This window comes from Camelus bactrianus, chromosome 7 (genome assembly GCF_048773025.1).
Source record: "Camelus bactrianus isolate YW-2024 breed Bactrian camel chromosome 7, ASM4877302v1, whole genome shotgun sequence".
In the NCBI taxonomy this organism is placed as follows: Eukaryota; Metazoa; Chordata; class Mammalia; order Artiodactyla; family Camelidae; genus Camelus; species Camelus bactrianus.
The window spans coordinates 22,243,146-22,270,575 of record NC_133545.1 but is presented as its reverse complement, the minus strand read 5'-3'; the positions used below and the strand labels follow the sequence as shown (position 1 = coordinate 22,270,575).

The following is a 27,430-nucleotide window of genomic DNA, read 5'->3' as shown; positions in this document are numbered from 1 at the left end:
TGGCGTTGTGACGTCTTACGTCATGATGTTGCGTCACCACGTGATGACGCTGTGCCATCACACACATCATCGCATATTGACACAATGTCATGGCATAATATCATCAAATTAAATTCATCAGCCTGGCCCCAGGAAGGGCGAGAGGAATTAAAAGATTTTCTTTGCTCTTGTCAACACTCCTGGTCTGTGGGAGAAAACAGCAGACTTCACAAATTAATTTCCGGTCTCCTCAAACTTCCCAGATCCCGAATTAGGGCTATTTGAAAGTTACAAGAGAAAGTTTATGGGAATGGTTTTCATGGGTTGTTTCTTACTTTGCCCCTTAACTAAGAACACCCAAACCCCATTTTAGAGCTAAATATTTACATATATTAGTCTACCCCCTACCCTTTTTTTCCCCCAGATTATAAGATAGGATAGTATTTGGGCTGGTGGGGAAAATAAAAACCATGCAATTCTTTGGTTCCTCAATTCTTGCTGTCATCAGCCACTTTCTTCCAATTCTTCTTCCTCCCCCCCCCCAACATTCTTCTCGATAACATTCTGAAATAGCAAGTAATGGGCAAGCAGGCAGCAGATGCAGTCAATAGTGACTAGAAACCTTTAAGGGTGGAGGGAGTGTTGACAGCTGTGATAGGGACCTTTGGCCATCACAGCCTTGGTGATGAGCATCCATTATAAACGTGGGGCATTTGGATGAGACATACCTCGTCTAAGCGTTATCCGAACCATATCTGAACGTGATCTGAATTTACTTATAAACTTTCAAAAAGATGCAGTTACCAGTTCATTAAACATGACGTGAAGTGTGTGCATACTGTCAAGGCATTATCTCTCCTTCATGAACTCAGTCACTATGTGCCTGGCACTGTTCTAGGTATAAGGGTTCAAGTTGAGCAGCAGAAGCAGTGTCACCTTGAGGAGCTCACAGATTTCAAGACAATCTGCTAAGGGTTCTAATGATGATAAGGCAGAATGTTCTGGAGACTCAGAAAAGGAAAGGAATTTCTGGAGTTGCCAAAAGGCTCCTACAAGTAAGGTAACGTGGTTTTGAATCTTAAAAATGAATAGGCAGAGGAGAAAAAAATTCCAGGCTTAAATTTTTTTAAATGGGCATATGGAAGACTCCAGAGTATTAGTAATTAGTCCTTTTGTAGATCTTTTCTCAGAATGATCCATTCATGTAAATGCTATTTCGAGGGGTACTGACTCACACTCTAACATCACCATAATCCTTCATCATAATTACAAACAGCTTCTAGATGACTCTGAAATATACTACATCAATTCAGTAGAGTTCTCGCTGAGGAGAGTTTTCTTCCATAGGGTTAAATATGTTATTCTGGCTTCATAACCAAGTAAAAATTGGAAATCAAAGTCACTTGTCTTTCCTTGAAAGCACTTGACTAGCCACAAAGATCTCGGTAAATTCTTTTCTGGCACGTACGTCAGGACGGATTAGAAGAATCCTTGTTGATGATCACCTTTTTAAAATAGGCTTTGGAGAATATTTGGTTTTTATTATACCATGGGAGAAACAACTCAGGCCAGTCAGTGGGAAGCAGCTATGTACACTGACATCCTGTCTCATATGAAAGCCACTGCTAGGTATTTCTTACTGCTACCATAATCCCCAAGAGGTGTTTAAAGACTAGACATGACGGAAGAATAAAAACTCTAGGGGCTTTCAGCCTGAAAAGACTTGCCTTCATCTCTCTGAGAATTACATGACATTGAGAGGCAAGGTTTCAAACAAGTTTCTAAAATGGCATTTCTAAGCTAGACACACACATGTCTAGATATACACGTAACTAGATATATACAGTAGTTGCTGCCTATTAATTGAACTATTAGTTAACTAAGTAACTATTTAATTGAAACTTGATTAAATCTTTAAATGGTGGTTTTTCATCTATGCCAAATACATATATATATATATATACATTAACATATCTATTTTATAAAATACTAAAAAGCAGAGAATTAGCACATAGATTCCCCAAGACATGCAATAACAAACACTGGGTGAGAGAGAAGAGAAAATTTCCAAACACCAATTCTTTCTTCCATATAGAACATACAAAATTTTATCATGAATCAGAATAGTAAAGAAACAAAATGTAGTAAGAAATTTAACTCGAATAAGCGATATATTTTAGAAAATAAAATATAGAGAATATGAGGGAAATGACCTGCAGAAGATAGGAACCCAAATACAACAGAAGGCTACAGAGTTAATGAACTTCTTAAGATTTGTTTCCCTGAGAATTTTGAGCGTATCTTTTTTTTAAAAAAAAATTCCAAATCCAGAATAAAAAATCAGCAATGTTTGTTTTTGCAGATTTATTCAGATGGATATTAATGTACTTTTCATCCAGATAGAATTTATTTTACACAACAGGTACATGTGGGAAAAAAAATTTTTTTTGATTTGTTATCTTTCAGAGCAAAGAATCTCTTATAGTAAAATAATCGCCCATAACTTGCCTACTATACAAGTTTAATACTAGCTTTCGCAAATTGGGACCCATTTGTGCAAATACATCTCAGTTAGGTAGTGATGCAGTGGGCCTGGGAGCAGGGGCTTAGAAGTGTTCACATGAGCCTGCTGCCTCCGTATTCTACACCAACATGGAGAAGTATATTCTACCCCTGTATGTGAGACAGGTATGAAAAACACCTATGCTCATTCTTACTGCCCCCAAATCTTTTCTTCAACTTCTTGAGGGCTTTTCAGATTCCCATGAACTGGAGCAAAACAGTCCACAGAAAGATTTTAAATGTTGTTTACTTACATGAATAATTGTCTTTAAATTATTGAATTCAAAGAAAGGGAAGGGTAAAGGCACTTGCACTTCTTAAAACCTGCCAGCTACTAGAAATTATGTTTGGAGCTTTACATGTTGTTTAATTCAATCACATCTTTAATGATCTTGAAGAGGGACATGATTATTAACCAATACAAACGACAAAACTCAGCTGCTTGAAGTAATCCAATAGCGCATCATTTTTTAACATTAGAAATATTAACACTTTTAAGTGCCTCTATGAACTGTGTGCTGTTATTTTAAAGTTCACCCAGCTTACTGTCATTTTCCTGCAGTTTCTAGGTGAGTAGGCACGGACTGAGTTACGAATTTAATTCACAATGTCTGGCTTTCGGGCCCCCCTAGTGGAATACTCAGCCCTCCACCCTTCTTCCTCCTGCTAATGTTTGTGGACATTCAAATTCTGCTGTGTTCACCAGACCCTCAGCTACCATGTCAGGTTCCTTTGCTGCCATTTCGTCTACTATCCTTACTGATGACATGGACTCTATCAATGCATTCCTGGCTCCCACCTGGTCATTCCCAGAGATCGAGGGCTACAGATGCCAGTGCTGGAGAGAATGCTTTCCCCTCCAGGATGGAAATGATCTATTGCTCTTCCAGACAGGATAGAGAATAGGGCGGTAGGGGTGCCTAGACTGTAACAAACTGAAGAAAGAGGTGCAAACTGAAGTTGAGGACTATTGAACCTCTATGTTTGAAACACCTTCTTGCTCCCCTGCTTCTGGCCTTTCCCAAGGTCCCTGCAGGAGAAAAGTCAGTCCCAAGGAGTTGAGATAATCAGAGAGGCAAGGGGGACAGGCAGGTGGCTGAACTGGCTAAGCCCAGGTGTGCAGGGACTAAATTCCAGCAACTCTGATGAAACATCACAGGACCAAAAAAAAAAAAAAAAAAACGGTGCTACTCCAAGAAAGGAGTTGAATGTGATGCAGCACATGATACAGAGCAACTGCTGTTTGTACAGAGTTAATAGTGCAATGAAAGTGATAGTATGGAAGGACTCAGGAGGAATTGGAGGAAGCCAACTGTTGGAGTCAGAGCTGCCCTGATACTGCAATTATGAAAGCTGGGGTCATGCTAGAGGCAGGGGATGTGGGGGTCCAACCAGAGACACTCTCAGCAGGATAAAAGTCAGGACTCACAAACATATTGGTTATAAGAAATATTGGAGGGTATTGGAAGACAAATACAACTCCAAAGAATTTTAGCAAGAGAAATGGAAAGAATGGGCTATTGACAGAAGTGAGGATGTAGGTGGCTGTGGTGATGCAGATGGGGGAGGAAATTAGTTTCATTTGAGATGACAACAGGGTACCCAAGTGGAGTTTTCACGCTCATTGTCACTGAGATGGTTCCAGAGTCACAGGAGAAGTCAGAGATTAGAGATGGGGAGAGGGGAGGGCGCCTATTTCCCAAGAAGAGACCCAACACAAACCTTTTCAACAGCTATTAAAATTCCTAACCAAAATTCACCGAACCCATTCATTCATTCATCACACAAAGACAAAAAATTAACATGTCTTTCCTTATGAAAAAGGAAATCGATTTCTCTCTTTCGTACTCAAAAGACTAATCTTCAGAAAATGGCTGAAATCATTCACCACCCTGAAACTTTTACTGAAAAGCTTTGATTTGTTGGGGGGAGGGGGGAAGCTTAAAAAAAGGGATAATTCCTTTAACATTCCAGACGGCAACTTGATGACATTTTTTCACAGAGATTCCATTAATTGGTTTTTCTTAAACGTTTAATAGTAGCGAAGGCATCACACTGAGGAAACCTTATGTCATTTATCAGCTTCCTCTCCAGAGCCCTGAGAACACCTGACGATTATTTCAATCAAACTGATCATTCACTGAACACATAATCATGAATAATTTAGTAGAACGATAGATCTATTACTTAATATAGTGCTAACCTTTTATAATGCTTCTACCCAGGGAAAGGACTAATATCCGTGTCACAGAATAACTTCTATCAGGCCCTAGCTTTTGGAGGTAACACTGTGACTCATGGAATACCTAAACACATGCAATTATAAACCACATTATGGGAAAATAGTTAACCTTTGTGTAGCATTTAAGAGTTTATAAAGTACTTTCTCAGACATTATCTCATCTGATGCTGAACACAACCTTGTGAGAGAGGTATTATTAACGCAACCTATGTTATGCGTGAAGACTACCAAGCACAGAGAGGGGAAGTGATTTGCCTCAAGCTACCTAGCTAGTAAGTGGTGGCGCTGAGATTCTCTCCCCGACCCCGAATCTCTGCTTTGCCTTCAGCACCCACAGTCCTCCTGTGGCATAATCAATACCGATGCCAACGGGCTTTTTCGAACAGGCTCTGTCCTCTGCACGCACTTGCAACAGCTCATCCACGCTGTGGCTTTGCTCTCTTCTCTGTCTACCTCAGCCACTTCCCGCTGGTAGCCAGGGGTTCGCACGTGAGCCCCTGCTGAAGGAACATCGTAACTTCCATTTCTAGAGCAAAAAATGCTTGTTTTCTTAGGAACCAAATCCCAGGCAAGCATTTCTGCAATGCATACCCATCCTCTCTGTAAGCCAAAGAAGCTGCACATCTGGTAATAACCGGTGCCGTATTTATTCTGCGTAAAACGATTCCTGCCACGTGACGGTTCCTGTAAACAGCAAGCAGAATTCTACCCAATCAAGAATTACTCTTTATGTCAAATTCTTAAAGGAGACTCGCCTCACTGTAAGCTAATTTTGTGAGAGTTCGTTTTGCGCATTCAATATTTAGCTTGATTTGAAAAATTCTCTGGAACATTCTCAGTTAGGTTTCTCTCTCTCCCCCCACCCCCTCCCTCTCTCACCAAGACTGCCTATGATAGATAAAAGCGATGTTTTAGTTCTATAATCTGCTCTCGAGAGTTCCTCATTATGCCTCAATGTCTCCCCTTTGTTTTAAAGGATGTTATCCTGCGTTAGATGCAAGCAATTAAAAGTGTCATTAGATAAAACTGACATTTCTTTAATAGCAAAAGCAAACTCCATCCAATTTAGAACAGTCTGTCAGGTCCCTTCTTTACCAGCTACGTAGTAAATCATTTTGTTATAATAATCTTTGTGTTCATCTCTGTTGTTATTATTTAATTTTTTTACTTAACAAATAACAAGGACTCCAAGGTATCACATAACATATGCTTTTAGACAAATCTCCAGCAAAAGGGACCTGTGATTTAGGGAGAACGATGAGGGGCAGTATGATTTACAGTTGCATATATTTAGGTAGCTGTACGTGTCTGATCCCATTAGACCATGAGAGCAAACAGCAGAGAAGGATGCTTTCCCACTAAGCAAAACATTTACCCTAATATGGTCAAACTTGAGTTTTCCCCAACCCTTCCACCCACTCATGTTAGTCAAGGATAACTTCCCGAAACACCTGGTATTAGCAGTGCCCTCTAATGAACTGAAATTTTACTCACTTAGAATTCGTGCGCAAAAGATGTGGGTGGTTTGATAATCAGAATCACTTTCTTTAGGGGAACTTGCAGCCAGAATCCCAAATTCAATTTATTAATGCACTCAGCAATCGCTAAAGAGTATGGTAGCAATTTAAGGATGAGACTTCAAACTCAACAAGAAGCAAAAAGTGTTGGGCTTAGCACTACGGCGACTCCAGGCACATGATCTAGACGAGGGCTTGTAGGGTGAGTGACTATTCTGAGATGCCCACGACGGCAAGATTTCCCAGGACATGGGACTTTGGGTGCTAAAACTGAGGCAGTCCTGGACAAACCAGGTTGGTCTCCCTGGATTCAGGATGAGGGCAATTCTCCAACTGGAACTGGAACATCTATATGGGAGAACTTGCTTCTGGGAACAGACTAAAAGCTGCATCCCTGGAGCCAAAACATGAGGTTGGAGCTGGACTGGAGGCCCTGATGTGATGTTCAGTTTAATACAAGGAGCAGTAAAGCTTTTACTGACCCCTCACTGAGGACAGGATTGGCCCCAGAGCCGGAGACAGGCGGAGTCTGCAGCGGAGAACAGATGGCCAGCCACACAACAGAGCCGGGAAGAAGATGTCCAGAAGCCCTGTCCCCTCACCCGGCTTCCCTTTGGCTCTTCTGTCAGCCCAATCAGTCAGCTTTCATTCAATGCTTTCATGTAAAATGTACCATTTCCTACTTGAACATGGGTGGGCCGAGTGGATCTCCACTCAGGAGATAAACACTGCACAAGAGTGACAGGACGTCCCTGCTTTGGTGCAGGAATGGTCTCTATGTGTCATTAAAAACCCGAAAACTTAGTGCTCGATTGGAGTTTCTATTCTACTGAAGTGCCTTTCATTGGAAGGTAACCAAAGTTCTTTTCCACTCTCTCCATGGGCAACCGGAATATCTTGCTGCATTGGTTATAACCAATATTAAGAAATCTCCCCCTTGTGCTTAGGAAATCCTGTTTTCTGGAAAGACAGGAATCTGAGAACATCTCTTGTGACTGGGGTGGTGGTTGTGTAGTCAAGAAAGTGGATGAGAGAAGCCCAAGGGGAACGCAGACTGTCAACATCATCAACATTCAGTCTTCCCACCAAAAGTTCCCTCTCTGGGAACCAAACATTAGCGATGCTGCTCAAAACACTGATTCATTTTCACTCAAGGAGACAACGTTCCTTCACAAATGAGTGACAATATGGTGTCATGACTGGGAGCAGCCATTTGTCCCACTTGTCAGTATAGGCTGTTGACTTGTTCCCTCACCTCTCTGAAAACTTTCCTCATCTGAAAGATGGGCAGAGTGTCTCACAATCAGCAAGGCATTTGTGAGAATAACATAAAAAATGTAGAATGCTGCATCTGATAGATAGATAGATATTCTATCACTGGGAGATATTCAACAAACGGTAGTAATTTTCCTTTTTTCCCCGTCCAATATCCTGTCTGCCAATGAACAGATAGGTCACTTAAATTTGGAAAAAGATGTTCATTATCACCATTTATTACCAGTCTCAGGAGCAGCATGATAGGAAGTAATTCAGTTCATTTTCTTTGTCTGTTACATTTATCTTAACCTTCAAAATCTGAATGTCTTTTTAAAATACCATTTATCAGAATAAATGGATATCTGGTAGAGACAACCTGATATTTGTACTTGAAAAGCTCTAAAATGCACTTAGACAACCAATTCATCTACTCACTTATGTGTGTGTCTGCCTGCAAGTAAGCTTGTTCTACACAAGGATCATTCTATGCAAGCTCCCTTCTGAGCACCTCACTGGATTGGATTGCTCCCTCAGTAAAAATCCTGATTTTCAAGTAGAAGGGTGAAACACTTCAAAACTTCTGAAATTGCTTTTTACTTATATCGCCAACCGAAGCATCAACTGCAAGATGACACAGACTTCATCAGCATTTTTTAACAATTATAAAAATGACAGAAATCAGTTCTTTCTATAACCATGTGTAAAAGTCAATACAGTCTATCATTCTTCCCATACCTTGTCAAAGTGACTTTCCAAGTCACTAGAAACCAGGATGCATCATAGGAGCTTGCTGAAAAAAAAGGAGTTAGCACAGGGATTACTTTCCTTAATTTTGGTGTTTTTACTGCTGAAAATTCAGAGCCATTTCCATAAGCCAGGGGCTGGCCCAAGCATATTATATATATATAATAAATTGGTTGAACACTCAAGATAATTCTGTGCCGTAAAGATCATCCCCATGCTGCGGATTAAGAAACTAAAACCTGGAAAATAGCCCAAGGTCCCAGAGCTGGTGACAGCAGAGATAAGACTTGAACCTGTGTCTGTCTGCCTTCAAAGTCCAAACTCTTCAGACATTAAACTGTATAAGGGAATAAAAGGAATTTTTTTCCTTTTTGGCAATATTAAAATCTTGACCAAGAAAGATGGAGGACAAGTTAATTTCATCTTAAGGTCCTAGTAGCATTAAATGATCTATCCTAATAGGTACCTTGGTTTTACCTGCCCGCCGTTCCCCAACCCCACAATTGTCCAGATACCAAGATCTGTAGACTGCATTTTCTATGAGTTTCAGACTCTGGGTCACACTTACTCCCCTACAGGAAATAACATTACTGCCAAAGAAGTTTTTTTCCAGATTAACTTCTTGGACTTGATGTAAGTAGTTTAAGAAAACGTCCTTTAATGTTCTTTTCATCATGACTGGGGGGAGAAAATGTAAAAGCTCTGAGTTTTACTCACTTCAAAAACTGAATCTCAAAAGATTCGAAAAAATGTTCTCGTTTTCAACTCAACTCTCAAAGGTTTTTAATGGTTAATTTGATATCCTAGAGTATACAGCAGTATCCCTTAATGAGCTTAAAACTGGACTTTTTTTTCTTACAGACTTGGTTTTCAGATGATTTAAGACCACCTCATCCTGTCTTTGTGAGTTGATGCCATTAGGCTCAGTCAAAGTCAAGCATGAAGGTGAACAGATATTAATTTAAGACCATTTAAAGCTACATTCTCTGCATCACCCCCAACAAGACTCCTTTATTAGCCATTGACAGGGCCTTCATTAGTGGGAACACATCAAAAGCTGGGTGGAAACAGCCCTGCCCAGCAACTCAGATGTCTTTCCTGTTCCTCTTCTTATTTGTAGAGGTCAGTTCAGAGATAATGGGAAACATTGTAACTCAAAAGAGAATATTGTCTCTGAATGTAAATCAAATTAATAGATTAAAAATATGGTGACACTTGAGATTCATGGTTGAATTTTTCCATACCTTTTTTTCTTAGGGCAGAAATAAATCATACCAGCCTTCTCTCTCTTCAAGATACTTTAAGTTGAGTATCAGACCCCACAACTGAAACTAAAGATAGGAAAAACAGAAATACTCGTCCTTCTGTTCAGGATTTTCCCTCTCTGTTCTCATGTGCCCGGCTTTACCATGAGTGGAATGCCACTGACACTGCTGATAAATGTCTCCTGAGTGCCTCAGTTTCTCACCATTTCCTTTGATCGCTCCGTTTTTAAGTTTTCTTCTGTGCTACCATTCCACCCGTTGAGATGTAGTGAGACCTACACTCTGTTTCCAGGACTTTGACCTGGCTTTCCCCATTGCGTCTACAGTATCCATGCGTTCCTGCCCATGCTCACCTGCTCAATACCCGGTTCCCTCAAATATCACCCTGTACAATCTCAGTCCACCCAACCAACCCTCTAGGCTTACCCAGGCAAGCATTTTCCTTTCTTCATTGACATCACACTTGCATTTGAATGTCTTCAAAGGCTATCCCTGTCTGAACAGGCTTTTCATTCATATTTCACCGAGCCACCTCCTTCATAGCCACAAAGAGTTCTTGTCTGCATATCTCTTCCAAGATGCTTTGAGGGTGCTAACATATTTCCAAAAATTTCCCATTAGCTGTAGAATAAAGTGCAATTCCCTGAGTCTCACCTTTAAGGCTCTCCAAAGTCTCCCCATGTTTGTGGGTTTTCTTCCCCACTCACTCCAGATTACATTGATCTCCTTTTCTCAGAAATGTTTTAGCATTTATATCTGTATCATTTGTTCTTGAACTGAATTATATGCTTCCTTGTACGTTTTCATAAGGATTTTATGTGTGTTTCTTGCCTGTCCTACACACTAAATGCTGAAGCCTTTTATCATATTTCTTTTGTAGCTTCTGGCTCAACACCACATATACCAGACACCCAACAAGTAATTATTAATTCAGCAAGACTGAATGAATACGTGAGTAAGATATACTGCTAGCCTGAAACATAAAGAAACACAAAGAATGTTCATAGAGAGGTAAAAAGTACAATTGAAGGTAGAAAGCTCTAGGTGTTTTTCCAGCCCACATGTTAAACCTTAAACATTCTTTTTAAGCAGGTCATGCAGAAGGGCAAGATAAGGTCAGATGCTGTTCTAGCTTCCTTCTTTTATTTTGGCAGGGGACCAAAGAAGGTGAAGCTAGCCCACTGATTGCTTGCAAATAAGTCATCCTTTCTTTTTTTCTTTTGTCTTCTTGCTTCAAAAAATAGTAATCTATAGAGACAGCTCGAAGAAGAGGGGAGGGGAGGTGAAGAGGAGATAAGGAGAGAGAAGTCAGTCATTCATCACTGCCACAGCTGGAGGAAAGCAACCTTCCTCTGCCCAGAAGGCAGGAACAAATATCACTGCCTTCCAGGCCACTGAGCAGAGCTTTGCAGGGGATAACACTTCTAGGGAATGCAGGAACCTATTAGGGGAGAAATCACTTAACAGCTGAAGAGGGTCAGCCCCACAAAAGGCCTTCAGGGTGGAAGCCCAAATGCCTTTGGGTCAGTCTGACCACATGAACAAGGGGAACAAAGTAATAGACCATGACTCCAAAGTGGGCAGAGAAGTGAGCACGGGGAGAGACAGTCTACGTGCCATCAGTGAGGCCCCGAAGGGGGCTGTTCAGAATGTTTACAGTGGGAATCAGTTTTGAGAAGACCCTTTCAAAGGGCTTTAGAGGTCACTGTTAGCTTAAAAGTTTCCACTTACTCTTTCAGGAGAGGTGGAAGTACGGGCCAAGGAAACTTATTTTGTCTGATCGCGTAGGCTGGTTGGCTTGGCTTTCCCAAAGCCTATGAAAGTAAAGGTGACGCAGCGAGGATTGGTTTGAATACAAGCAGCATGCAAGTACTGTGATTTCAAGCTTTACGAGCCGCCCAGGCTCTCAGCAGTCATGGGGAAGGGGCAACCCCCCAGATCTGGGACCCGAGCAAAGACCCAGCCCAAACTCTTGAGCACAAAGTCTCCCTCACACATTTCTATGCATATGATAAGACCGTGCTCCTCTAACTAGACAGAAAATCCTATCGGGTATGAGTCACTAACCCTTTAATTTGAAGTTTCGGTAACGAATTTTTGTCCTTGAAAAGAAGTCTTCTGCAGATAGGACTGTAACGTGAATAAAACCTTAGGTAACCAAAGGAGTATGCTTTAATTTAACTTGTCTGTTCCAGACTATAGAAGTTTTAGTAATGCTGGAATGTTTCATGTACAAATTGCCATAATGTGTTTGGTTTAATAAGACTTGGAAATGGAAGTAGTTGCTACTGATAAGCCCAGATGGCAATACAATAGTATGCTGAATTAATCTGATATTCCAAACAATATTGAGCTTTTTCAGTAATAGAAAGTACAATAAAACAGTATTCTGATTGGTTGTAATCCAGAGTCCAGGCGCCATTAGTGGGGCAGGGGGAGGCTTTGGGGACTTCAGTGTAAAACTCAGCCTTTTTGCCATTTATGAATATTTAATTCCACATCGTCCATTTTTTACATTTCCAATTCTCATTCACGCATCACATATAAGCATGAAATTGTGCAATATAGGCAAAGGACAAGGACAGCAGAGGGTCACAGATGTGTGTGCTAGAAGGGAATGAGGCAGAGCGTTGCTCCTCCTCTGGGGACACAGCTTCTGGGATGTCCCCACTTGCCCTGTTCTGAGTGATGATCCTCAGCTCTGTTCATCTAGCAACTTTGTTAAAACACCTGGGAACTGGTTCCCACTAACCAATGCTCACACACTTCACTGTCATTTGAAATGAAAAGATGATTTTGAGATATGCCTCTTGGGAAACATGAAGCGTCCTTCCCTATTATACAAATTGCCTTGTCGATGGAGCCATAAGCTGCCATCCCGTCTACTGGCCCTCTCTCCAAACAATGCTAGATATACACTAACTGCCTTCTACAAGTTCTCCTGCCTCCTTTTAAACATCACACTAATTCCATCTTCTATTGGCACCTTCTTCTCTTGAATGTTAGTACCTTCAATCCTGCCATAGTTTCAAATCCACTGATACAGTCAAGCTCCGTCCAGGGCTAAACTCTGATCTCTTGATTGGAAATTCTGGAATTCTGGATACTCTTCAGGAGCTTGTTAGTGTCCCATCTAAAAATACTTCCCCCAGGTCAGATGTTCCAACAGAAGGCCAGCCTCCTCCTTTGTGTATTTTGAAATTCATTGTACTCCCAGCATTACAGGCATATTTCCTACCCCCAGATAGCCACACTTCATGTAGAAGTCCCTACTCATTTTGGTATGAAGGCTTATTTTATTTTCCCAAGATTGCTGGGGTAGGGAATTCTGCCCACAGTCAAGTTGCTGGTAAAGACCTAAGTGGCAGAGGTGGGAAGTGGAACAGTGGTAGCCAGCATCATACATTTTCACCAGATGAGGTGTAGGCTCAAACTACAGGTTGCCCAGCTACGGACTGCGGATCCCTAATATGGGAAATAACGGGCAACAAATATTGCTTTCCACAGTACAATGTAGCATTACTTGGAGTTAAGCTTTAAATCCTTTCTAACTGGATATTCCCTACAATGCCATAGCTGATGGACCCCACTGCCCAAAGAGCCCATGTACCAGTAGTTTACTAACATGAAATTCATGGGTTAAAATAAAATTGGTGGAAGCACAGTAATATATGTACTGGATAAATGCATTCATATTAGTGTTTTTGTTGGAAAGCAATGGGGGAAGGGGTCTGATAACAGTAAAGAAATCAGAAATAAATAGGGTGATTTGTCTCATTGTCCATGAGATAAATCTACCTTCTTGGGTTTTGGATGGAGTAAGGTGGAGGAGGGTAGCAGTGACCTGTAGAGCCTGCCAAGAACTTGCTGCACCTAGTTCAAGAACACAGTCCTGTCCTGTTTTTGAGGCGGTTGCCAAGGGGGCTCATCCCATTATTGGGGGAGGGGAGGGCAAGCCAACGGTATGATTCTGAAGAAGGAAGGGCAAGGGAAAAAATAACCCACTCACCCACACCTACCTCCCAAGCTCCCACTGGAGTTCAAGTTATAAAGGGCAGCACAGCTCCCTATTCATCTTTATACAAACCAAAAGCACCTGGCAGAAGGCCTTACACAGAGAAAATGCTAAGATATTTATGGAGTTGAATTGTATGGTGGCAAATACCAGGCTTTAAAAGTGTTAAAAGACTGTTTGATATGCTTAGTCTAGTCAAAAACATTGGATTTAAGAGACAGAAGCTTGGAAAAGGTGCTTGGTGGAAAGCCAGTTTGGCTAACAGACAGTTTGAGTGCCTTACAGCTGCATTAAAAGTAGAAATTGGTAAACAACTTCCCATAGGGTGGTAAAAGATTCAGCAAGACAGATCTGAGTCTCAAAGAGGGATGGGAAAGCTGAAAGAAACCAAAAATCAAGGCAGTTTGGCTTTTTCTAAAAATGAACTTTTTAAAGAGCAGTTTTAGGTTTACAGCAAAACTGAGCAGAAGGTAGAGATTTCCCGTATACCCCAGCCCCCTCCCCAACATGCACATGCATAGACTCCCCCACCATCAGCACCTCCCGCCAGAGCGGTGCACTGGTCACACTTGATGCACCCACATTGACAGATCATCACCCAGAGCCCACAGTTTACGTTAGGGTGCACTCCCGGTGGTGCACATTCTATGGGTTTGCGCACATTTATAACGACACGTTTCTACTGTTAAGATATAGAGGGTAGTTTCCCTGTATGATATCTTAACCCTAAAAATCCTCTGTGCTCTGTGCACAAATAGACTTTGAATGCTTTCCTATGCAACAGGAACAGAAGTCCTCCACTTCTTTTCCACATTCAGACCCACCTTGAAAACACAACAAACAGTCAGAGAATAAGAGAAGGCCAGTTTTGACTCATCATTACCAACAATGAATAAGTGGTGTGGCTTCAAAGAAAGCCAGGAAAACAGGAAGAGTCCACAAGGTTGAGATGAGGCAGGAGCGGCGTTAGGAAGCCCCTGGGATGCCCAGCCTGCTGCTTCTTCTCTTCTGTTCTTCCTGTTTCCTCCCATGACAACACCTGATTTTAATGCCCTTTAAGGGGTCCCTCAGGGATCTGGGAGCTGATAGAAGCCTTAGGCTGTAATGGGGTCCTTCGCTCCAGGCTTGGCCATCGTGTCCGTCCCAAATCTGGGTTTGGCATTAGTTGAGCTGGTCTGGCTCAGGCACTATAAACAAACATCCTGCCCAAGTGGAGAACAGGACCCACACCAGTTGCGCTTCAGGTTTTTTATGGATTCATAGGATGTTAGAGCAGGGAGGGTCTGGGGTTAGACAACTTAGTACAACCAAAGTCCTTAAAGAGGAAGAAATTAAGTTCAGAGAGGTGAAATGATTCCTTAGGGTCACACCTCCGTGGTGTGAACCAGAACAGAAGCCCTATGTTCTGACTCCTTGTCCAGTTCTCCAGCCACTGTCCACACATGGTATGCACATACGGTCTGCCTTTAGACAGCTTTTATCATTCTGCGCTGTTCTCCGTCCATACTATTTTCCCAGGGCAGATCTTTAATGGAGTGCATGTATGTGTGTGTGTAAGTGTGCATCTGTGCTGAGCAGGGCACCTGGGCTGGAACAAGAGCACGCAGAAGTCTTAGGTATGCCCATGTGCTCCCTCTGGTCCTCTGGTGTTCTTCCAGGCAAATGCTAGGGCTTTCCATAAGTAATACTCCTCTAACCAATGCGTTGTGCCATATAACCCAGATCTCAACCAGAGGTACTCCTCCACCTTGAGATCTAAACTGTATTAGCCTAAACCTTCATTTTATTCTCTGTGTACCTTCATGGACTTTCCCCAAATTGCTGTCATTTCCAGAGCAATTTCTAGCCTTGTGGTTACCTATGATTCCAACTTCTTCTCTAATACCAAATAGTTCCAGTTATGGACTGGTACTGGGGCAAACGTTGACAGTCCCTGTTCTACGCTGTATGTTGAACTCAAACCCCTTTCAAAAACTCCCACCAAAAACAAAACCACACACAGAAGACCACCACATGTACAGGAAACTTTGGGTGAGGCTGTTTACATTGAAACAGTGCAATCTACTTCAAACTGGTCAGACATTCTTGTTTTTGAAAGTGCCCTCCTTCAGCAATCTTTTTTACTGGCCAGGTAACTGCCTTGGTAACCTAACTTTTTATCATCTCCCTGACTCCTCTTTACTCTTCTTTCCCAATTCTCTTGTCTCCCTTCCTTTTCTTTTTAGGATTGCTTGGGATTCTGTATTCTTCTCAACCTACCTACAGCAGTCCTTCTTAGCTGGAGTGATTTTGCCCCCCAGGAGACATTCAACAATGTCTGGAGACATTTTTGGTTGTCACGAGTGAGGGGGTGCTAACAGCATCTAGTAGGTAGAGACCAGGGATCCTGCTAAGCATCCCAAAATGCACAGGACGGGTTCCTCCAAGAGCCAGTTACCCAGCCCCAAATGCTTGGGGTTAAGAGATTCTTATCTTGAGAACCTTGGTTGTTGCAAGCTCTGTTCTCAAATGCAGTTCTAGTCTTATCCAAATTCCTTCCACCCACATTAGAAAGTGGCTGTAGCTTAAAATAGCATGTTCTGACTTCAGTTGCACTAACAAGATCCAGACGAAATGTCACCTGCTCTTGCCGCCTTCCCTGATTCCTTTTTCCACACCTCCATCTGTGCCTGCACAGCATGTCTGCACACCACCGTTCTATCATTCACCCATTTTGTAGGACTACAGCTGCTCAGTGGCATAGGTCAGTCCTCGTCAGCCCCTCTAGCCCAGACCCTGGCATAGAACCGGGATTTAATTCTGTTTGTGGAATTGAGTTTAATTTAATGAGCAGCTCCACCATCTCAGTACCACGCCTGACAGAATGGTAGAGGCGGCAGAGGGCAGCCATAAGTCCTGTTAGACAGAGAAGGCACGTGTGCCATGGGAATGACTACGTGATGATGCAAAGCACAGCCTTAGTTGCAAGGACCACACACTGGTCCTCTCAGTGAAGAGATCCAAGATGACTAAGCACAGGGCTCCGAAGCACCCACTGTCAACAGAGGATATCACCCAGACGAAACTGTTGCTGTTCCAATTTTCAGTGATGGCATCCCAGCTTGCAATTTGCATTGCAATCAGGGCTATTTTAAAGGAAGAGGTGTAACAGCCTATCTAAACATTGTGGGAGCACACACACATAAATGCCCATTTTCCCTGACTGAGTAATGATAAATGGTACAATTATTTTAGAAATTAGTAGTCATTTTCCAAGGCTTTGTGAGCAGTTCATGAAGTAATGGAGTTTCGAATGGTAACTTCTAGATAAACAATTGGTTAGTGAAAAAAGAAAGAAAGAAAGAAAGAAAGAAAGAAAGAAAGAAAGAAAGAAAGAAAGAAAGAAAGAAAGAAAGAAAGAAAGAAACAATGCCCATACAAAGAAAAGCATATATGAAGGAAACAGGAAATCTCGTCATCATACTTTGAATCCACCAGTTTGATAGCATCTTCCAAGTACTCTTCCATCAAGCCATCCAACCATGACATACATAAGCACAACTGAAGTGATGTAAGATGCAACATCACTTACATTTTTTGGAACAGTTGGTAGCAATCAAACTTTGATGCTTTCTAAGGATAAGATATTTCATCATTTTGTTTATTTAAAGAGAAAATGAAAACAAATAAAAAATAGTGGAGAGGCAGAACAAACGGCGGCAGGAACCACCCGGATTTTGCATGGCTTCATCCCTGCCAAAGCTAATGGCTCTCTGCCGATTATCCAATTACTGATCACCCTTTTTCTTGCCTCAGCTTCAGGCCACTCCCCTGGAACAGATCCTGCTGATCTGTAGACCCAATAGCCATTTCCCCTTCCTCCTTACCAGTGGGTTGGCCACTTGCCTCAAAGCACACTGGTCCCTCAAATCTCCCACTGGTATATCCTGGTTTAGTTAGTTTAACTCAGTATTTCTCAACATTCTTTCCTTCCTTGCTTCCTCATGAAATCTTTGTAGACATTTTTTTACTCAAATGCTCCCCTAAAATCCTCCCATGAAATTCTAATACCACAGATCCACTGTACATCTGTTTCCATGGCCCTTTGAAGGCCAACAAACCACTGTAACACTTAAATTTTTTAGTCCCCATAGCTGGCAGAATAATGGACTCCCCTGCCCCTGCAAACATTTCTACATCCTAATCTCTGGGATCTGTAAATATGTGTTGGGTTACCAAGCAAACGGGCATTAAGGTTTCAGATGGAATTGATGTTGCTATTCTGCTGAATTTGAGATGAGGAGATTATCCTGAATTATCCTGGTGTGCCCAGTGCAATCACAAAGGTCCTTAAATGGGGAAAAGGAGGCAGATGATCAGGAGAGAGGGCATCGTGAAAAGATTCAAATGGTCATTGTAGGCCTTGAAGATGGCAGAAGGGAGCCACCATGAGCTAAGGGATGCAAGCAGCCTCTAGGTGACAGGAAAGGCAAGGAAGTGGATTCTTTCCTTGAGCCTTCTAGAAGGAACAGAACCCTGCTGACACCTTAATTATGGCCCAGTGAGACACATTTTGAGCTTCTGACATCCAGAACTAGAAGATAATAAATTTGTGTTGTCTTTAAGTCCTTAAGTTTGTGGTACTTTCTAATAGCAGCAGAAGAAACTTTAACCCTCCTCTTACCCCTCCCCAAACCAATTTTTGTCCCCATGGTGGCAATTCTGCCACCACTAAGCATTCACAGTCTAACTCTGTCATTGTATTTTCTATTTCCCCACTGATTGGAAATAGGCTTATGACAGAATTCTGGCCAAAAAAAAAAAAAAAAATGATGGGAGAAGGGGGTCTTCTGGAGGTTTCTGAGAAAGGTTTTTTAGTTTTTAAAAAATGGGGATCTTCATAAAGAGGAATTTCCTCCTGTTTCTCTATGGTCGTTGCCATCTATGTGTGATAGCTGGACCTGCTATAATGAGACAATGAGGGCAGAAGGATGAAGAGAAAGCCCAAAGGCTAAAGACAGCAGAGCAGAAAAACAGGAAGAAGCTAAATCCTTGCCGCCTGGGTTGGATATTGACATAACCAACTGTGGAATTGACATACCTCCAACCTTCTTGTTATGGAGGAAGAAAAATGTACTTATTATTTAAGCCAACTTTGGATTGGGTCCAAGACTTGCTATCAAAAGCAGCCTTTCTTTCCTTTACCAGAAATGAACTCATTCTGTAAGCAAAACACCCACCACCCGGAATCCCCTCATTAGCTGAAATTTAATGTGGTGAACAGAAATATTTGAAGTAAAAGATCATTTCAGTCAGAGAGATTATAAGAATGAGATACTAATTAGAGGAGATAGTTAAAATAAAAAACAAAAAAAACCTTGAAGAGCACAGAAGGTCCTTTTTGAGCTAGCCTTTGCCCAAATTCCCAGCCTATATTGTCTTACATACCCCACCCCATCCCCCCCAAGCCCCGACCCTGGATCCATGTAGCCTGTACCCCAGTCACGATGAACAACTTCCCATTGCAAATACGTACATCTCAATCTTTCTACAATTGCACAGGATGGTCCCGAGAGCCTTTATTCCTGGCCAACGCCTTTCGTCCTTCACAGTTCAACTCATATTGGCTTCAAGGAACAACCCTGGCATCACCTCTCCCCAGAGACAATTAAACATTAGTGATCTTACTTTACCTGTGTTCCCACAGCGTCTAAGTCACATCTTTGTCTGCACTTTTCAAACTGTTAGAGCCGCTGAGGCTGCGTTTAAGTCAATACCTGTCTCTCCCCTGGCTAACCTGAGCTCTGAAGGCAAAACCTATGGTCTTTGTATGTCACCCCTGTATCTAGTTCTGTGCCTGGCCCAGAATGGGAGGGAGGCAGGGGAAGGAGAAAGAGAGGGTGGATGAATATGAGTGAGAGCGCTTGTGTCTGGAGCTTGGATGAGACACCGGGACGGAAGACATCGTTTGGGGAGTCAAACGCACACACACAGATGATAGCTCAAAGTGAAAGCTTGGACGAGACTGCCAAGAACAGATCCTTCAGAAGCATTACCACTGGGGTGGGAGGAGGTAAAGGTGCCAACAGGGAAATATAGAGGGAGCTTTGCCTGCTGTTAAAAAAGACAGTTTCCAGAAGAAGGTGGCGGTATCAGCCACAGTGGATGACGGAGCGGGGTCAAGGAGGAAGAGGGCTGGAAAAGGCCTTGGACTTGTCTTCTGAGAGACAGCCTCCAGGAGAGCAATTTCACAAGACTCAGTCGAGAAAATGGCAGGGGATCAGGAGAATAAACAGAGGATCAGTGTGTCCACGCTGAGCACATCTCCATGGGCAAGTGGCTGGACCAGAAAAGGAAGACAACAAAATATATGACTGACTTCTTTTGTTCCACATTCGTATAGGCCAATAAGCCTGAAAACATTTTTATTTTTTCAAAAATTCTATGCCTTTCCATGTCTTGGTCCATTTAGAAATAAGTCAATTAAGGATTGTACCAAACTAGCCACCGGCTGACTATCCTGTGCTTTGCTCTACAAAAATGGGTTTAAAATAAAGTCCGCTCTGCAAGAGCTGGCTTGGCAGCATGGAGATGGGCCACGCGGTGTGGTTTCAGAGTGGGCCCCTTTGCTCCAAGAGAAAGGGCCGTATACAGAAGCCAGAACACCTGAGTCCTGGTGCTAGATTTTCCGCCAACTCATTCTATGACCTTCACTAAGTCATTCATCTCTCTGGGCCTCAGTTTCTCCCTTTTGAACCTGCTTTTTCTGATCCTACTCACTGGTACCAGGAAGTAATTCAACTATTCAGTGAATATTTACCTGTTAGTTCAATGTGCAAAGCATTAAGCTTAGAGGCTAATTCTTCTAATGGAAAACCCTGATCCCTATTATCACATAAACCCCTCTTGGGAAAGGTAACAATCTGAGCTGTCATTAGCCATTAACACTAATGTGTAAATGTATCCTTGGTTATAATAATGATGGTAAACATTTCTTAAGAGCTTACTGCATGCTAGACCCTAAGCTTAAAACTTTACATGGATTTTCTCTTTTCATCATCACAACAATAATAGAAGATGATTGTTATTCTCAGTTTATAAATGAGGCAAATTGGGCTTGGAGACATCACTTGCCTAATGTTGTCGCATAGTGAGATCACTGAGTAATTGCCAGAACAGGATTCAGACCCAGGCATTGTGGCCCCAAAGCCACTTGTTTTAGTCAGGGTTCTCCAAAGAAACAGAACCAGTAGGATGTATAGACATATAGAAAGAGATTTATTATTTTTTTTAATTGGCTCATGCAGTAATGGAAGCTGGCAAATCCAAAATCTGTAGGGTGGGCCAGAAGGCTGGAGACCCATGAAAGGGCCCCCTAAGTGGTGCAGTTCAAGTCTAAAGACTGCTGCTGCAGAATACCCTCTTGCTTGGAAAAAGTCAATCTTTTCTTCTAGTCAGACCTTCGACTGATTGGGTGTGGCCCACCCACATTAGGGATAGCAATCTACTCGACTCAAAGTCCCCTGATTAAAATGTCAATCACATTTTTTAAAAAATCACAGAAACAGTCACAATACTGTTTGACCATATATTTGAGCACCATAGCCCAGCCAAGGTGACATATAAAATTGACCATCAGGCCTGTGCACTTAACAGAATGGGGTACTTAATAACTTTTTAAATTACTAGTTCACTCCAAAACATTTCCTTTGGTTTTTGTCATTTTGATTAACAACAGAATTTTCTACCTAGGTGTCCAAACCAAAAGTTTGGGAGTTATTCCTGACTCTTTCTTCTCCCTCACTCTGCACATCCAATTGCTTGCCAAGACCTATTGATTCTCTTCTAACAATGCTCCTATTTATCACCTCACCTCCATCCTCACCACCACAGCTTTATTTAAGACCTTGTCACTTGTTGCCTGGTCTATTGCAATAACCTACTAACTCATCTTGCTGCCTACAGATGGATTGAGTCTCTCCATCCATTTTTCAATCTGCTGTCAGAGGGATCTCCCTAAAGCACAAATCTGGTCATGCTGCTGCCCTATTTTAAATCCTTCAATGGCCCTATCTCCTCGCTTTGGCAAAAAGGTCCTTTACAATCCTGCCTTCATTTATTTTCCAGTCTCATCTCCTGTCATTCTTCTCACCCCACCAAAAAAAACCCCAAACTCCTTGCAACACCCTATATAAAAATATTTGCATGCTTTTAAAATTGCCATAATCTTGGGTTTAAACTTTTGCAAATGCTGTTCCCCTCTGCCTTAAATGCCAACCCCCTTCCTCCCCAAATCAGTTCAAGCAATTATTATTTTGTGAAAGTGTTTCCCGAGATCTGGGCAAAATAAAGTACTTTCATCCCTGCTTTCCCAGAGCCTCAATAGAGAATTCGCCAACCGCTGTAAATAACTTCCCCTCTAGAATGTAAATTCCTGGGAGACAGTGCTGTGTTCTGTTCATTTTGGCAACCCAAACACCTAACAACACAGTACCTGGATATATGAAACCAGGTACTTTATAAATGTATTGGAAACCTTAGAAGAAATATGACTTCTAGAGGTTACACCTGTGGCTTTCCTCAGTTGGGGGAAAAGAAGTGTCTTATCACCTCATAATGTAATACAGGGCCTAGAAATCACCCAAGGTATCTAGAAATAGCAAGTAGCACCATCTTTCCTTGGGGAAAATTATAAGGTTTTTTTCAGGGGCTACAAAACTGTTTCCCAGCCTCTAAGGAGAACTGGTAAACAAGAAAGTAATAATTGCATGAGCAATGAAAAAGGATATAGGTGGACCGAGAGCTCACTTCAAGATACTTGCAAACAAAAGGATCTTCAGACAGAAAACAGATTAGGGGGTGGACTCTTTCAAGGCGCTAGGCTGAACTGCCATCTTGCTGTCTCCAGCAGCTGCGCACTTGAGTACATGCATTGTGAGAGTAGACTGGGGAAGAGGGGGTGTACTCTAGACCCTGTCTTGTTACAGGAAACAAGACATGAAGCCGCAAGTCTCCTTCATGACAGAGGAAAGGAGCTCTACAGTTCTCAGGGAACACAAGACCATCAATAATCCGAGGGACGTGAGGTTGCAATAAACCTTGTATTTTATAAGTCATTAAAACAAAGTCGTGACATAATTTTGTTACATCTACAGAAAGGAAGAAAAGGTAACTGCTAAAGGAGCTCTCCAGTGATTCCAGGACCCAATCACCTTGGCCAAGCCTGAAGATATTAAGAAGTGTTTCTGCACCTTCACTCACTCACCTACCCATTCTGGTCCCTGTTTAGGAATCACTGCTACTAAAGGCTGGTGAAGGAAACACCACCGTTTCAATAACAATGACACTCAGGCCACCGAATGTTTCAGATTAAGAACAAAATAACAAATATTTATCACATGAACATGGAAAAGCTATGGGAGAAAACAAAGCATGCCAAGAACGTTGGGAACTCAGAAACATGAATCCCATCAATGGATCAGGTCCTTCTTGATCATAAAAGTGAACTGAGGAAAAAAACGAAGGCATGTATGCTGGAGGAAGCAAATGAATTATTTTTATAATTGAGATTTTCAAAGCAATCTTGTGCATTTAGCAATGAAAATCTTTAACTCCACGAAGCATACATTGTTAGAAATGCTAATATCTGTCTCCCAGGTCTCCAGCTACATGCCTCTCCTCTTCCTTCAGCACCACCCAGCGCTTCCCCTCTGTTAGCCCTCCCACAACGTTCCAGGTTAGAACCCATTGCCTCGTCCTCTGCATTCACACAGCTCATGACCGGCACTTCTACGGAGCAGCCGTGTTCTCTCATTCTGGCTCTAAGCAACTGGAGGGTAACAGTCACGTCACATCCATCTTCGTGCTCCTCCCCAGTGTCCATCACAGTGCCTTGCCCACAGTCAGTGTGCAGTACATCTAATCCAGCGTGACCTAGGGACATCTCCTGTTGTAGCATAAATAAAATAAGCCAGAGTTCTGCTCCCATTCCACCTTCGTTAATCAAGTCCTACCTCCAGCTTTTTGTTTACAAGCAAGGGAGAGAAAAGTTGAACTTACAAGTTCATGCTGCTGAGATCAAGACCCGAAGCATATGTCAGCCCACATGGAGGGCCCAATGCCAAAAGCCAGGGAGAAAACCAAAGTTTCTCCAAGGAGAAAATAAGCAGGGAAAAGAGGAGGAAACACCTTCATGCAAGGACAGGTCCTGGAGCCGTCCCACCCCAGGAATACCTCTGCCAGTGCTTTGGTAACTGCTCCAGGTTGTTACGGCTGGGCCAGGCAGCTGGCGTGGGGGAGACAGGGCACCGAGGGACAGCAGAGACGCAGCGAGCCACAGCTCGCTTTCTCCGCTGCAGGGTTCCAGCCCAAAGCAGCTCCAAGTTGTGGCAGGGAAGGAACTTTCAGCTGGGCTGAAATTCAGTTTTAGTCCACTGGGCTGGCCATTTTAATAACTAAAATGAGGCTTTTCACATATTTGGAAGCAACTAAAGGACAAAGCATCTGAAGTCAAGATGTCCTCCAGAGGAGGGAGTGCAGGGAGCTGGACCATCACATGTGAGACATTAGTAGGAAAAAAAAAAAAAAAGGAAGTTGCTTAAAGAATTTGCTTAAAATAAAGGAGTTGCATTTTAAAAACAAAGAAGTGGCAAGATGGAATGAAACGTATTCAACATGCCGATTACACTGACACTTTTTAAGTCAGCTCTCAATAACAGGGCTTTCCCAGAGTGCCTTTCTCCCTTTCAGATGCAGAGAACACCTAAGTCTTCCATAGTCTTTACAGTCCTCCAGGGAGTTCTTTTTTTTTTTTTTTTTTTTTTTTTTTTTTTCTTTATGGAGAAATTAAAAATTCATTGATTTAGAAGCCACAAAAAGAACTAAAACAACTTCTTTGAAAATAGAGAATTCAGCCATGTTTAAAACAGCCAAACAAAATACTGTAGTTCTTTCCTCATGACCTGGGCTCCTCTGACCGCGGGCCAGTCAGCTAGTGGTCAGAACTGGTCCACGGCTGAGAAGGCAGCTCCTCGGCCACTGTGTGGTTTGCGCTATTTTCACAGACTGGACCCCCATTGGTGGTGGTGGCGGTGGGCGGAGTCTACGTCTTCCCCCAGATGACTGCTGAGTCGGCGGACGGGGGCTCCTACCGATGGGTGTGAAGCCCCTGGTTTAATTCCTCTGGTTCCCAACACACTCAGCTGAGAGGCAGAACAGAAGGCAGAGCCTCTTCAGAGTTGAGGAGAACACGCCACTCAAGCCTTTTCTTGTCCTTGAAAGTGCTTTGCTCGTTATCATTCAGACGGAGGCCAAAACTATTTTTGACAAATATTATGATTCACGGTTGCAGTCCTATTTTTCAGGGAGATTTTAGCTCCTGTGACAATTTAACATATGTTGATAGAGCTCCCTCATGCCCCAGGCGCCGGTGAGTAAGACCAAGCCTGGGTGGCTGCTACCCTGAGAAGGTCACGGTCTAGATGAGAAGCAGAGACGTCGACAGACCAACAGCACACAGGATGCACAGTGGTTCGCCTGCCTGGCAGCCTTTTTCCCTTGTTCCAGAAGAGCATTGAGGAATGACCCCTCCCTGTGGCTTTGACCATGTGTTTCAAGTGGGGCTCACCCCACCTTTCTCTCCCCAGCTCCAGATGGGCATGTGACCCAGGCCTGGCCTCCATGAACAGTGCCTTCCTTAGGGCCACAGTGACTACTTGAGGGATGGACCGAACCCCAACATGGCAGGGCCGAGTCTGGACCTCTGCAGGAACAGCTGGGAGTGAGGCACACCCTTCCCACTAAGGCTGCCGGAGCAGGCTGAAGGTATCCCCCAAGAAGACATAACCACCGGGAACCTCAGAATGGGAGCTAATTTGGAATAAGGGCCTTCACCAATAGAATGAAGGGAAGGAATTCAAGATGAGACTATCTTGGATTAGAGTGGGTCCTAAATCCACTGACAAGTGTCCTTATAAGAAACCGAAAAAGAGAAGACACAAACACACAGAGAGAAAGGTGATGTGACCATGGAGACAGGGATCAGAGCTATGCAGCCAGGAGCCAAGGGATGCCAAGAATTGCTGGCAGCCACCATCAGCCAGGAGAGAGGCATGGAACCGATGGTCCCTCGGAGCCTCCAGAAGGAGCCAACCCTGCAAACACCTTGATTTTGGACTTCTGGCCCCACAGCAGTGGGAGGATAAATTTCTCTTGCTTTAAGTCACACAGTGTGGTGATTTGTTACGGCAGCTCTAGGAAACCAGTGCAGCTGCTGAGCTGGCAGCCCGCTGGCCCACAGTTGCTGGCGGCCCTCTCCCCACCACGTGGAAGAGACCGGAGGATAAAGCCAACACATGAGACAGCAGAAGCCAGAGCTGGAACACGATGCACTCCCGTCAACTTCACTTTAAAATGTGGAGCTAAGCCTACCCGAGGTCAGATTTACTCCTAGACTTTTTATGTTTCTGAACCCCAAATTCTCTCGGCTTAAGTTTGAGTCCTGACTGAGACCGTGAAATAAAGGCTTTTATAAAAAACTAATAAACAGAAACTTAAATGAAAGAGAGTTGGGAGACCAGAATGGGCAGCTCTCAGGCCCTGTGAGGACAGCAGAGTCCCAGAGGGCGAAGAGGAAGCCTCCTCTTTCCTGGAAAGGACTCAGCCAATGAAAAGCCCTCCCAAGTTTACTGTCGCCTTCCCAACTTCCTTTTCCCCTCTATAAAAATATGTTCCACGTATAAGTGATATCTTATGGTAATTTTTTTTTTCTTTCTGGCTTATTTCACTCAGAATGACAATCTCCAGGACCATCCATGTTGCTGCAAATGGCATTATTATTTTAATTTTTTTATGGCTGAATAGTATTTCATTGTATAAAGATACCACAGCTTCTTTATCCAGTCATCTGTCGATGGACATTTAGGTTGTTTCCATGTCTTGGCTACTGTAAATAGTGCTGCTATGAACATTGGGGTGCATGTGAATTAAGGTTCCCTCTGGATATATACTCAGGAGTGGGATTGCTGGATCATATGGTAAGTCTATTTTTAGTTTTTTGAGAAATCTCCCTACTGATTTCCATAGTGGTTGCACCAGTTTACATTCCCACCAACAGAGTAGGAGGGTTCCGTTTTCTCCACACCCTCTCTAGCATTTATAGTCTGTGGACTTTTTAATGATGGCCATTCTGACTGATGTGAGGTGATACCTCATTGTAGTTTTGATTTGCATTTCTCTGATAATTAGTGATACTGAGCATTTTTTCATTTGCCTATTGGCCAATTCTTCATTGGAGAATTAGTTGTTTGGGTCTCCTGCCCATTTTTGGATTGGGTTGTTTGTTTTCTTGTTATTAAGCTGTACACGCTGTTTATATACTCTGGAAATTACACCTCTGTCAGTCGCATCATTTGCAAATATTTTCTCCCATTCTGTAGGTTGTCATTTTGTTTTGCTTGTAGTTTCCTTTGCTCTGCAAAAGCTTATAAGTTTAATTAGTCCCGTTTGTTTATTTTTGCTTTTATTTCTATTGCTTGGGTAGACTGCCCTAGGAGAACATTGCTGAGATTTATGTCAGATAATGTTTTGCCAACATTTTCTTCTGAGAGGTTTATAGTGTCTTGCCTTATGTTTAAGTCTTTAAGCCATTTTGAGTTTATTTTTGTGTATGGTGTGAGGGAGTGTTCTAACTTCATTGATTTACATGCAGCTGTCCAGTTTTCCCAACACCATTTGCTGAAGAGGCTGTCTTTACTTCATTGTATGTTCTTGCCTCTTGTCAAAGATTAATTGACCAAAAGTTTGTGGGCTTATTTCTGGGCTGTCTATTCTGTTCCATTGATCCATATGTCTGTTTTTGTACCAATATCAT

The 27,430-nt window shown here is 42.6% G+C and overlaps 1 protein-coding gene and 1 pseudogene across 4 annotated transcripts in view; one reads left to right on the top strand and one right to left on the bottom strand.

Moving 5' to 3' along the window:
• LOC123614704 (ATP synthase F(0) complex subunit C2, mitochondrial pseudogene) overlaps window positions 1–24,722 on the top strand; it is an 86,093-nt pseudogene extending 61,371 nt beyond the window's left edge.
• The window catches only part of GRM8 (glutamate metabotropic receptor 8), a 678,033-nt gene that overhangs the window by 500,616 nt on the left and 149,987 nt on the right, over window positions 1–27,430 (bottom strand). The window lies entirely within an intron of this gene.